General features: G+C 41.9%; 1 protein-coding gene across 1 annotated transcript in view; it reads left to right on the forward strand.

Moving 5' to 3' along the window:
• Window positions 1-12,704, forward strand: part of b4galnt4a (beta-1,4-N-acetyl-galactosaminyl transferase 4a) — a gene marked incomplete at its 3' end in the record, with an annotated part of 125,543 nt that overhangs the window by 56,053 nt on the left and 56,786 nt on the right. The gene's annotated exons all lie outside the window — the stretch shown is intronic.

The following is a 12,704-nucleotide window of genomic DNA, read 5'->3' on the forward strand; positions in this document are numbered from 1 at the left end:
CAAAGAGAGAGAGAGAGATGAGAAAATTGGGCGAATATGTGATGGACACAGACGGTGAGATGATATGAAATTGAAAGAGTTGACCTCTGTGTCACACTCAATCATTGTCCTCCTCCAGCATAGGACATTTTACAATCATGCAATACAAGTGCATTGATTTTATTGCTCTATCGTATAAGTTTTCTAGGAATTTCTGTCCGAATATTGAAGACTGAAACAAGACAGGACATGAATCTCACACAGACAATATAATAATAAGAGCCATACAGTTGCACAGCAAAAGGCCAAAGTCTTCACATAACGTTCTCCAATGAAGTAGATCACCAGCTTTGTACCTTTGTGCCCAGTACTGAAGAAGTGAGTGGTCTCACACAGTGTGTGGGTTTCCTGAAGACAGTGCAACAGGTGGTGGTGTACGTACATGTCATCTCTGATCTGACAAGACGCCTGCAGGTAGATGATATCGCAACCCACTCCACCTGGTTCCTATCGATGGAGGCTCCAGAACAATGTGGGCGTGCTGTGAATAGAGGACGTGGTGTCCTGCTATGAGCTACGGATTCCCTATACGCCTCCTCCCCGGTGTCCAGAGATTGGACGGACAGGGTTGATGGATGGATGAATGGATAGAAAACACAATAGAGGACGGGTAAAGAGGCAGAGGAGAGCATGAGGTCTGAGACATACAAAACAGTAGCCTGAAGACAAAAGAGCAGCTTGGGACTGTGGGTGTGTATGGGCGAGAGTGAAACAGTGACGGACTATGATGAAGATTCATTGTTGTTTTCTTGCCGCCATCCATCTCCACCAACATGCACAGGCACCATTGAATACCCGTGCCACCGAGCTTGTAGTCAGTTTGTTGCGTGGGTGTTTAAATGGAGCTGATGTCAGAGAGGTTAGAGGCAGAAAAAAATCAAACCAAATGTCAGAATAGTGCACAGGAGATAAAAGATGCCATTTGTATCAGCAAACACTGAAACATTTCTTCAATTTAAACGCAGTGTTTTTGTCCGTGAAGCCTGCCGATGGAGCAGAGTTAAAAGACAGCAGATATCATTTACATATCAATTAGACATACTGTGTACATACCATAATGAAAGTTGCAGGATGTCCTCACTTTATCAGAAACTTGGAAGAGATTTTGAGTAGACAAAAATGCCTTAATGAATTTGACTGCTCTAAAAAAAAAGTTTACTTCCAGTCATTTTTCTCTGAAGAAAGAGGCGTAATGCGCTTCATCCCTTAAGTGGCCTGTCCGATGCTCTCAGACTCTTGGACAGGCCGGTTAGGGCAATCTTGTATTGATAGACTTTAGAGATTTGGTCCAAAGTCAACTGGAACACAGGTTTAAAGCAACACACTTTATTAAAATACCCAGCTGTATGATTTCATGAATACAACTGCATAAATATATATTATTTAATAATAATAATGTTTGCAGATGATGTTGCAACATAGAGGCATGTGGAGGAGAAAGGGGAAGTGAGGCAGATACATTTTTGTTGTTGTTATCAAAACCAAAACAGGTGGATGTGAGATGTCCAAACAGGTGTGCAGTCGATGAAGTGTGCAGTGGAGGAGAGAGCTGGAGAGACATTTATTTTGACACACTTTATTAACCAGAGGCCTCCTCCTCAAAGCTGCTCATGTCTGTCTGTTTGAGTTGCACTGACGGGCCTATAGAGGCGAGACGAGAAGTGATTCCAGGAGCAAAGCAGGTATTTACAAAAGCTAACTTCACAAAGGTCAAAAATGCCGGTCATCTAAAACACACACACACATGTACATGCACAGAATCCATGCATGGGTGCTGAGCTACAGAGGGTAGCTTTATTTGAGATGAAAGACTGAGTCTGAAATGTTCTCTGGGCCCAGGGGTGATGGCACAATTTAAAAGGAAGCAAAAAGAAAGTGTGGAGGAAGGATGAAAAGGTAAAAAAAGGAAACTGTAAAAGTCATCCCCTGGTGCCACAGGCTTTGCTGACACATCCCTGTGTTTGTTTAAGCCAGGTAAAAATGGAGTCTGATGTGGCCACGGGTTCTTCTCATCTCCCCGTCTCCCCCTGGCCATCCTCCCAAACTGAAAGTGCAAAAATCAGCTTTAGTTAAACAACCACACAGAAACGAAACACAGTCACATAAACTATTGCCTTAAAAAAAAGAAAAACGTTATGCTCTTTTTCATGATAGCTTTTGTCTTTTTTTTATTGCTTTCTAAATGTAAAGTTGTTTTCTTCTTCATTTTAGTCTCTTTGTTTTCCTTTTGCCTCTGAATATTTCTTTATCAGTGTTTAGCCAGGGTGGATGATTGATAGTTACTTCTTCTGCCACCATTAATCTTAGTTACTTTTGGATTGTACCAGGTCTTTAAGGACACTTTATATTGAGTGCTTGGCAAATATTTTAAAGAGCACTTAAAGAGCTTACGTAACCAGTGGTGCTTCATACATCTCGTCGGGGAGGGCCAGGTTTTATATTAAGCTTTCATTTAGCTCTCTCTGGACTTAAAGCAAAAGTTAAATCACACTGAATTAAACAGTATTTCTCAGTAGAAAGGAAGACAGGAAAAAGCTGGAAAATTGCCCGAGGAAGATGGGTGGAGGGAACAAAATACTAAAGCAGGACAGAGAGCTCGGGAGCGCTGGTCAGCAGAAACGTCAGGAGCAGAAATCAGGCAGATGGTAGGGAACCTACAGACCACAGATGATGCATGAGAAGTGCACTGAAACACACATTACGCGGCCAATATGTCATGTTTGCTGTAAGTTAGATGTAACTGCTTGTGGAGTGGCTTCTTTTTTAAATATTTCATATTTAATAACATTGTTCTTCTCAAGGTTTTAACAAAATAAAAAATAAGCACACACTTCGTCAAAACTGCCCTTGTTCGAAAAAAATCTGTTTTTGGGCACGTTATGAACCTGAAGCAGATACTTTGCGGTTCATCGCCTCAAGCTCCTCGGCCATCAGGACACACAAACTGCCTTTGTTAGGAATAAGACATACACAATTAAATACAAAATAAACAGCTGTTTTTAAGCTCACTAGTATTGGCTTGTGAACACACAAAGCCAACACAGTAGAAGACTGCTACTCAGTGGATGTTTTCTTTTCTCACCCCAGAAAACGTATTGTTGGCTTGTTGCTCACTACAGGGGAGATAAATGGCCATGAGCGGTAATTGTAAATTGACAACAGCTGAAACTGCTGCTCACTTTTCTCCCTGTCTCAGGCTGATAGCAGCACCTCACCACTGCAACAGCTGACATTCAGTTTTCCCAAAGACGTTCCTCCCAGCAGACATTTTGACTTGTCAAAGGCAGGTGTAACTAATGGCTTCGTTTTAGAGGCTGCTGTGCCGGTGGAGGGCACACTGGTTTCCTCGGATGTCTAAATGAGTCATCGTTATGACACGTAAAAATAGTGCATCGAACTTATTTCATGGGTTTAATGCAAACTATAAGTAATGCAACCCTCTCGGTTGGGGCTTATTTTGTTATAAATGACTGATCGTTTTTCTCAACATATTCAGAGCAAGAAATAGACCTGTCGACCTCCTGTATGAGATTGTTGTTATCGGTGTAATTATTCAGCAGGGGTAAGATAAGAAGATGTAAGTATTGATTGTTGGTATAGGTAATCGCTGCAAAATCTCCATAATAGCAGTCGGGGGTCCTCTTTCAGTGTTGTCTTTACTTACGATAATGAAGACAGGAGCACCTTCGGATGTCTTGCTGTTCGATTATTAAGCGAGCTGTTATTTTTTTATTATAGTGAAGTGTTACTGTGTGCATTTACTAAACACACCAACACACATTAACTTGGGAATGTTGTTGTGCGTTTTAGTTGGTCATAGGTGTGTGTCAGTAGTTTTAAATGTATTATTTAGATCTATGTGGTGAATTCCTATACATTATTTGTTGTGTGTTATGAAAGATAGCTTCCAGAAGACCCCAGAACATTTTGCTAGTATCTCCCATTATTACACTTTACACAGACCCTTCTGTCATTCATAATTCACTTCCGCATTTTAATGCATTTCCTTTCACGAAGTAGATACGTGATGGAGAGCTGTGTGCATGTGAGTGTGGCATGGACGGAGAGTTACCTCATTCTACATCGCTGGTTTCAGGTCAAGGGAGCTGTTTGGTGTCGAGTGGGAGGAGGGAGTACTTTAGCATCTTGCATTTAGGCTTTGATGTGCTACGACCAGATGTGCTGAGGTTTTGGTTGCCGTGTGCGATAAACACACAGTTTGATGCACAAGCTCTCAACACACACAGACATATTGTAACGACACACAGCGAAAGCATTGACAACAGAAAAGAACCTTCAGGATCGGCACATTTCTGCTCAAATGCGTCAGAAACGTCACACCAGCAAGAGTTTAGATGTACTTAAAACTTCAAACACTCACAGAATCAGTAGCTATAAGAATGAAAGAGAGAAAGACAACTTGCTGTATTAAAACCCATTGCCTGCAGGTGTCACTGATCCAGCTGGTTATAAGCCAATTAGTATGTTTAGAATCTGATAAAATGGTGAATGCAAAATAAGCAAACACTTACCAGATGTTGCTGAAATTTGCTGGATTTGATCCTACACTGCCTCCTTATGTTTGACATTTTTTAAATGCTCACTGCAGGCACAATGTAGCACCTTTTATTTACTCACGAACAAAACCGATCTTTGTATAGGGACTTTGTTGCATTCGTGTTAGTGTTGTTGCAAACCACCAGCCTCTTGAGAAACCTTTTGTTCAGCATCTTTCTGATAAAAAAACCGTCTTATGTCATGTGGTCTTTTCTGAAAAGCGTAGGCTTTTTGTAAACCTCTGGCGGTGCTCAGCTCTGCCAAAAGAAGCAGCCAGGTGCCTTTTTATTGTGTGGCTGTTCTTCGAACACACAGAACTGATATGACGTATGTTTAAGAAAAGTTGATGGCAGTCAGTGAAAAATAAAATGAATCCGTCCATCTCAGATTTTCGCCATTTAAGACTGAGAAAAAGAGTGAAGGGAAAAATGCCAAGCACAAGTTAATGCACCATTACTGTCTCATGAGAGCAGCCTGTTTGTCGGTTTGTGCATTCGTGTCCATCTCTGTCTGAGAGCGACTCGGTTTCCCTGCAGTAGGCTCAGTGTTGATTAGGTAGGTCAGATTCAGCACCATGCAGGTCGGGATGATTGGCAGTGGACTGTTTGCCTGCTCTGTTTGCCAGCTGCCTCATGTCACACCCCATCAGTAATAATCAGCCTGGACAGAAGAACTAGACCTAATGCGGATGACAGACCTCTCTTACTTATTCCTATTTTTCATCCAACCCTTACTGTGATAGAAAGTACAGAGCAATGCATTTTGTTGCCCAGAGTAAAACATGCTGGGCTGCTCCAACAAAGGGAGAGGAGGCATACGGCTGGATTCCAGCTCGGATGCTTTCTGTCTTTACTCTTTGTCCCCTCCCAACCATTTCTTTTCCTTTTCCACTCATCTGACCCGTATCTTGTTCAAGCTCTACTTACATTTAATCTATAATGATTAAAGGCACCTTTAGCTGTCTTTCCACAGAGTATTTTTCCGAAGGTTGCACTGAATCACTGCTCAGACAGTTTTAATTACTCTGCAAAGATTACAAGCCATCAAAAAGAGGGGTTTATGCTTTGCCTGCTTTCTCTCTCTCAACCACTCAACCTAATGCAAAATCCTGCCCTCAATCAGTCAGACAAATATTTCCATATGATTCTGATTCATTGCAGGCACCCATAATGCAGCTGCCACTGAACTGAAGTGCTATTTCTTTTATTTTGCATGTGAAGCATTAGGCCAGAAATGTTATTTCTCCAAGGAGTAATACCACGTATCTGGTGACAATATGTTTATTAATATATCTGTTGTTGCTCTTTTATAGTTTACACAAATAGTTACTTAGTTACCAGCATTCAGTTTTCTCTTTGTGAAAAATGTATTTCAATACAATTTCAACTTTGATTTTTTTTTTTACATTTCATTTAGCTGACACTTTTCTCCAAAGCGACTTACAATAAGTGCATTCAACCATGAGTACAAACTCAGAACAACAAGAATCAAGAAAGTACAATTCCTTCAACAAAGTTAAACTACAAAGTGCTATCAGTAAGTGTTCTTTACCTCAAGGCCCTGAGGCCAAATGTGACAACACAGAAAAAGTTCTTCTGACCGCTATTGATCCAGAGAGAGATTCCACTGCTCCTCACGGCTAATGTCCTTACATGTCTGCTGTATTGATGTGGACTCAAGCATAACAGAAGTCCAACCACCTTGTCCCAGACCTAAATCAATAGATGGCACACTCTGTGACGTACAGTACAGTGTACACCTCAATATGTGCTGCATGCTGGTAGCAGGAACGCAAGGATGCGTGCACACGATCCAAACAGACCTAATATACATATATAATCTTTATTGCTATACTCGAGAACACAATTATGCACATAGAGACATAATCATTTAATTAAAATGAGCGTGTTATAAGTTTAGGTTAATAATTGTTCATCTTCTCCTGTTTCTCCCTCAGCTGTTTTCCTCACACCATCCCTCCCTCTGCCACCTCCTCCTTCTCCTTTGCTTCTTATTGTCTCCCTGCCATACTCATCTCTGCATCATTAATCTTTCAACCAATAAATTGGAGCCACTGACTCTATCACTATCGACAGCAGACGTCGCTTATTTGTGTTCCATTTTTCTCCCTCTCTTCTTCGCTCAGCCTTTCTACGGTTGTTTCATTGACCGGCATGCAATTTCTTACATGAATAATGCAAGCAAGGAGACAAAAATAGTTGCACTCCTTCTTTCTTTTGGCTGGGATTTGTTCTGCAATAGTTTAACTGAATGTGCTCGGGCTGTTTCTGTTCAGCAGTGCCAGCCACTTTGTTTAAAATGAATAGCGATTTGGATGTGAAGGTACTGGGGCTCCCAAAGCTGTATTCTAACTGAAATAGACTAGAACGGCTGATTGTGAGATCAGGGTGCAGATTTAATCAACCTCTCAGGGCTCATGAGTGCTGATCCAGGATCATTGAGATGGTTCCCAGGACAATCCTAATCATTAGCCAACACCAGGAGCAGCCACAGCAACATCATGGCAGTCTGCAAGCAAATATTTTATTTTCCGTTTCCATCCGTGTTTGCTGACGAGCCACAACCAATCAAAGTGGCCAGCTTCCCCTGCTTTAACGCAATACAGATCATTTCAAGTTAGCACAGCTGTGTTTCTGAACACAGCATGAGAAAAATATATGCATTTTCAAGTATGCAGGAACATGTGAATAGCTCATAAAGTATTTCATACAGGTGTGTGTGTGTGTGTGGTGGCAGACCTCTTGTTGCCATGGTGAGTGTGTTCGTGGATGGTGAAGGAGCAGGCTCACATGGGTCCAACTGACATTTGTGATAATCACCCTGTGTTTCCAAGGACTTGCATAAACAGGCTTTTGAATTCCAACAAGTGAGAGTAATTCAGTTAGTTGCTTGCTCCCTGTGAGGAGGTGGCATAATTGGTCCTCTAAGGCAGCGGTTCCCAAACTTTTTAGGCCACGCACCCCCTTCTACATCCCGACCGGGTTCACGCACCCCCAAAACCCCCACACCTTAAAAAAAAAATATTTTTTATAGCCGCATAAAATCGGACGAATGAGAACTGTTTGCTCGCGCGTGGCGTTTGTTACAAGATTTAGTCCGCTGTATAAATTTCAGTTACACAAGGCGTCACTTTTAAAGAGCAATAAAGGGCCGTTCACACCAGACGCGACTCTCAAAAACGCGTCGCTAGCAAAACCATTGTTTTCCTATGGTACGGCGCGCCTTTCATGCGCGCTTTTTAAATGCCGCGCGACGCGTTTTTAGAGCGTTTTTTCGGCGCGCTTAAAAGTTTAAATATTCTCAACTTTAAGCGCCTTCCGCGGAGTCGCACAGCTCCCTGGATGGCGAGGACACACGCACAGGCTGAGAGGCAGATTGCATTTCACATTTATGTACTTAAACACAGTAAGCCATGTAAAGAACAAAGAGTGGCACATGCATAGGCTCAGAAACAAATCTAAATAAAAAAGGAGGAGTCCATATGAGGATTTTCACATGCAGCGCAGGTGGCTCAGCCTGCAGTAAGAGAGAAGAGAGAGAGAGGGAGAGGGAGAAAGTGAGAGACTCACGTGAATGAGACTGCAATTGTTTTTGGCTGTTTTGTAACTCTTCCAATTTTGATCTAAAAAATGTAAGGGGCTTCTGACTTGCACTGGCATGCTTAGTGTTCAGGTGGCGGAGCAAATAAGAGGCTTCAGACAGCTGTTAGCCAGAACCTCACTGCACAACACGCACTGTGGCTTCGGGCAATCTGCATTGCCAATCCAAGTGAAGCCCAGACCCAGATAATTGTCATCATATTTCCTCTTTTTTTTCCAGTCTGATGCTCACTCTCGTCTCCTCTTTCTCCGACTCCCGGTCGATTTCTTCTCCCGGTCTCTCCCCAACGCACCTCTCCGTTTCTCTCGCCTCCGGTTCCTCTCTCTCTCTCTGTCCCTCTCCTCTTTTATTACTGATAGCTTCAGATGTCTCACCTGACAGCTTCCCCGATTTTAGCCAGTTTCACATATTTTCATGGATGTTGCTGAATGAATGAAATGACGTTAGGTGCACAAGCTAGGCTAGCTAGTGTGTAGTAAAAGACAGTCTGGCGGCCGGACCGGAAGTGCATATATTTATTAAATTGTACGTTTTTAATTTTAAATTTAAATCTTACAAAGGGATATTTTATAATTAAAAAAATCCTACTTAATTTTTTTTATTATTATGTTTAATATTAATTATTACACCATTAGACCACCATTACATTTTTCCTCTCGCGCACCCCCTAGAGGCAGCTCGCGCGCATCACACTTTGGGAATCCCTGCTCTAAGGTCTGAACTGGAGAAATAAAAATGAGCCGCATTGTCTCCCTCTTTGTCCGACTCCCTCGTCTTCTTGCAGAGCATTTAGGAAACCACGGGTTTCCTCACTATTCCCTGCACTGTTTTCTTTATTACTTAAAGAGCCTTGAATGTGAAACCCTGAAATATTCCTAGCACGTTGGTCTTCATATATTATTTACAATGTGACAATACTTGGAGGACTTTTTAATCAAGTTTTGTTTTTCTTAACCATTCTGAAAATTACAAGCATTGATTAGAAACTTACCTACTTTTCCTTTTTTTTTTAATCATCCTTACATTTCTTTAGCATTTCAGATGAGGAAAACTGTGCCGGTAACCTTGGGTAAGGTCAGGTACTTTGCTCTGTCCACATTTCAGGCTGCTTGATAATGTGGACTAGCTGATGTGTGGCAATGGAAAGCCTCGCTGTGACCATGAGAACTTGCCTTTGTTCCAGTTTTAGCTTTGATATGAGTTAACCTAAGCATAACTGATTTCAACAAAACAAAATGTAAAAGAAAGACATGGTGGATGTTACGAAACAAGTTTCTATTATTCTTTTTCTTGCTACCGTGGTGTAGAGAAACTGCACGTCTATGGTTTCCAGTGTTTCCTTAGAATTGATTCTACGATAAAAGAGAGAATATCTCATAAAACAAACGTGTTCCCTGTCCCTGCAGTCATTTTGTGTTCAATGCCTGTATGGCACAGGGAATGAAAGACTCATATATGTTCCATCTGGCCCATTGGAGACTGAATCGATGGCCAGACAGGAGCAGCTCAAGCTCTCAGTGTAGTGGATCTGCAGTTGTAGACTTAGTCTTACTGTTCATAACACTTTCAAATATATTGCAGGATTGTTTCTGTGACTTGCCAATCACCTTTTTTTTGCAACACCAACCATATCTTGGAGAGCTTGTTTTCGCTCTTTGTACTCAATTGTGCAAAGAATTGTGAACTGAAAATCCATCTTTTTCACTTGCATCACATACCGAGCCACAGTGCTGGTGTGCAATACTTCACAGGGCTTTGTGGTGCTGCTCTGAACCGGTCTGTTTGGTCTGTGCAGTACAGAGAGGTGGGAAAGAGATTCTGGCAGTCCGCAGTCGCTTCAGACATTTGCTGTGCCAGAGGGATTTCTGAGAACCAGACTGGCACTGCGCACTGAGCACTACCGATCAAAGAGCTTCTCAGACATGCTTTTTTGTTCTTGTTATTGCTCCATTGGTCACCTTTTCTCTCTTCTGTATGTCTCTTGTTCATCCACCTTGTGTTCTGTTGCTTGTTCGTCAGTCTGCCCATTTTTTATGTCTCTCTTCCTCTTTCTGTCTTTTCTCTTTGTCTGACTCTTTTCTTTTATCTCGCTATTTCGCTCTGTTGAAATCTCTCAGTTTATGCATCACAGCCATGTTGTCACATAGATTACACATGTCTGGTCCATGGTGATATACTGACGCATTCTTATCCAACATTATCTGATGCACAGTATCTGAATGTTTTCTGTATTAGATTTAGAAACATCACTATCACAGATGAGGAAAGCTTTCATTACAGCTTATATTTTTGTGGATGAATCCTTGCCATTAGTAATAACTGCAATAAATGCCACCCAGGCATCTTTGTTTCCCTCTACGCGTATGAATATGAACAGTGAGCATCCAGTGACCAGGAGCCACTGTTGAATCAGCAAGACCACAGGAGGAAGAATGGGAAGCGTCTATAATAATAATAATTATTATTATGGTGGGACTAATTAACATACTGCATATCTCTGTGGTGGTTAACATGAATGAAAAATTATGAATGTAATTATTTCACACTGGTTATTAACTTTCATGTTGCAGGTCGCTGGAGATGAAGCTATGATTTGTGGATTTCTGAAGCTCATTCGCAGTGGTTGTCTTGGTGGTTCGGGTCGAGGGGACCGGGGGGGACATTTGTGACACACACACACACGCACGCGCGCGCGCACACACACACACAATCCTCCTGCAGACGTTTGCTTGTTTGTGTTTAATAAGGGAGATTAATTAAGCTCATTGGTATTCTAGGACACTGGCTCCAGCTGTTTCCCTGGGCTAGGATCAGCAATGCTGTATTGATGTGAGGCGTTTGGGAGGGAACAACTGGGAGGAGAGCCCCCACTACAGTGACTTTAGTTTTTTGACTGGTGTGCAAATGGTTATCAGTGACATAAGCTCACTGATTGGACAGCCGATCTATCATCCAATCCCTTCGAGGTTTACCACTTTGCCACGCGTGTTCATACGTACGACTACTAAGTTCATCTGTAATTAAATGATGCTCTCCCTCACTCTTTCCGTCTCTGATGCATCCCTCCCATAGCACACAAATGCATGCATGGTTAAAGATCATTTGTCTTTTTATTTGACTGAAAGTCAGCAAGGTAAACAGCAATGTAAACACTTGATAAAGAGGATGTCTCATCAGTGTGATTGATGTTCCCTGTTTTGCCTTGATGCAATGTTTAATACATAAGGCCATCTGACAGGCCCTTTTGCATCAACTTTAATTATCAGTGAAACGCAATAACACACTTCTGGGCCCATTGCCAGGACAATGAAGATCTGCTTATAAATTAGAGACTGTAACTCTGAAGTAATGAGTCACGCAAAATGTTACAAGTATTTGTAGTATGCTATAAGTAATGGCAACATCTTGCTGGACTGTAAAGTCGTTATACACTGTAGGGGGAAGAGAGGTACAGCTGATGGATGTTGTGCAACCTCAGGTCAATGAGTTTAACTGTACCTTTTAGTGTTGCATCGATAAGCTGACTTTTAGTTGGATCGAGCTGAGCCAGTGCTTTTGGAAAGTGTTGTCCGTGTGAATTACTGTCCAAACCCACGCAGGGATTTATGGTTGACGTCGTGTTTTTTTCTGAAATTGTTTCTTTCAGTAACCAGTTCCACAGATCATAAAGTCCTTTATCCACACGGATAATCCTTCGTAATCATTCAACCCGTCATCGCACCTGTTCTAATAGTGAAAGCTGATTGGCTGGCAAGGTAACTGTTTGTCACAGACGGAATGAAAAAGCTCTTGGTTTGTTCACAGTTTTCGGCAAACAATGTCACAGAGACATCCACGGTCTAAATGTTGCGAGGAGTGATAGTAACACTGAGCGCTGCAGCGTTGATGACAAAAAACTCAATGCCTTAAATGTAAAAGTGTTAATAAGGAAACAGAGCTGTAGAGATTTGAATGCAAAAGCAGAAATTGCTGTAGAACTAAAACTTCATAAAGATATGATTCAAAGTGAATTATGTTAAGGAAATATATATTTTCTGCAGATGTTGAAATCAGGTTTCCAGAGTTTTTCAACAATTCACCCGATGTCTACGGTTTGAATTTGACTGACCACCGAGTGCAGCCTCATACTTTCATTCTCCTGGTTTCTTTTCATGCCCGACTCTAGCTGATGCAATATGAATGTTGTGTGTGTGTGTGTGTGTGTGTGTGTGTGTGTGTGTGTGTGTGTGTGTGTGTGTGTGTGTGCACAAACATCAGAAACAGCGCTCTGGTGTCAGAAAGGAGGGCAGACTGTTCATCATTACCTTCCCTGCCCCCCTTCATCTCTCTCCCTTGGAAGTTAAAAAAAGTAATCAAAGGCTCGGTAACCGACAGCTCTGTCTCTTTTCCTCTTCTACTTTAAAAAAATATATTTTTCCTGCTCTGATTCTTTTGTAAACACGGGTGCCTTCTCCACAAAAGCACCTCATTCCAGGGGGGCTGGAAAC

This window comes from Taurulus bubalis, assembly GCF_910589615.1.
Source record: "Taurulus bubalis genome assembly, chromosome: 9".
Taxonomy (NCBI): Eukaryota; Metazoa; Chordata; class Actinopteri; order Perciformes; family Cottidae; genus Taurulus; species Taurulus bubalis.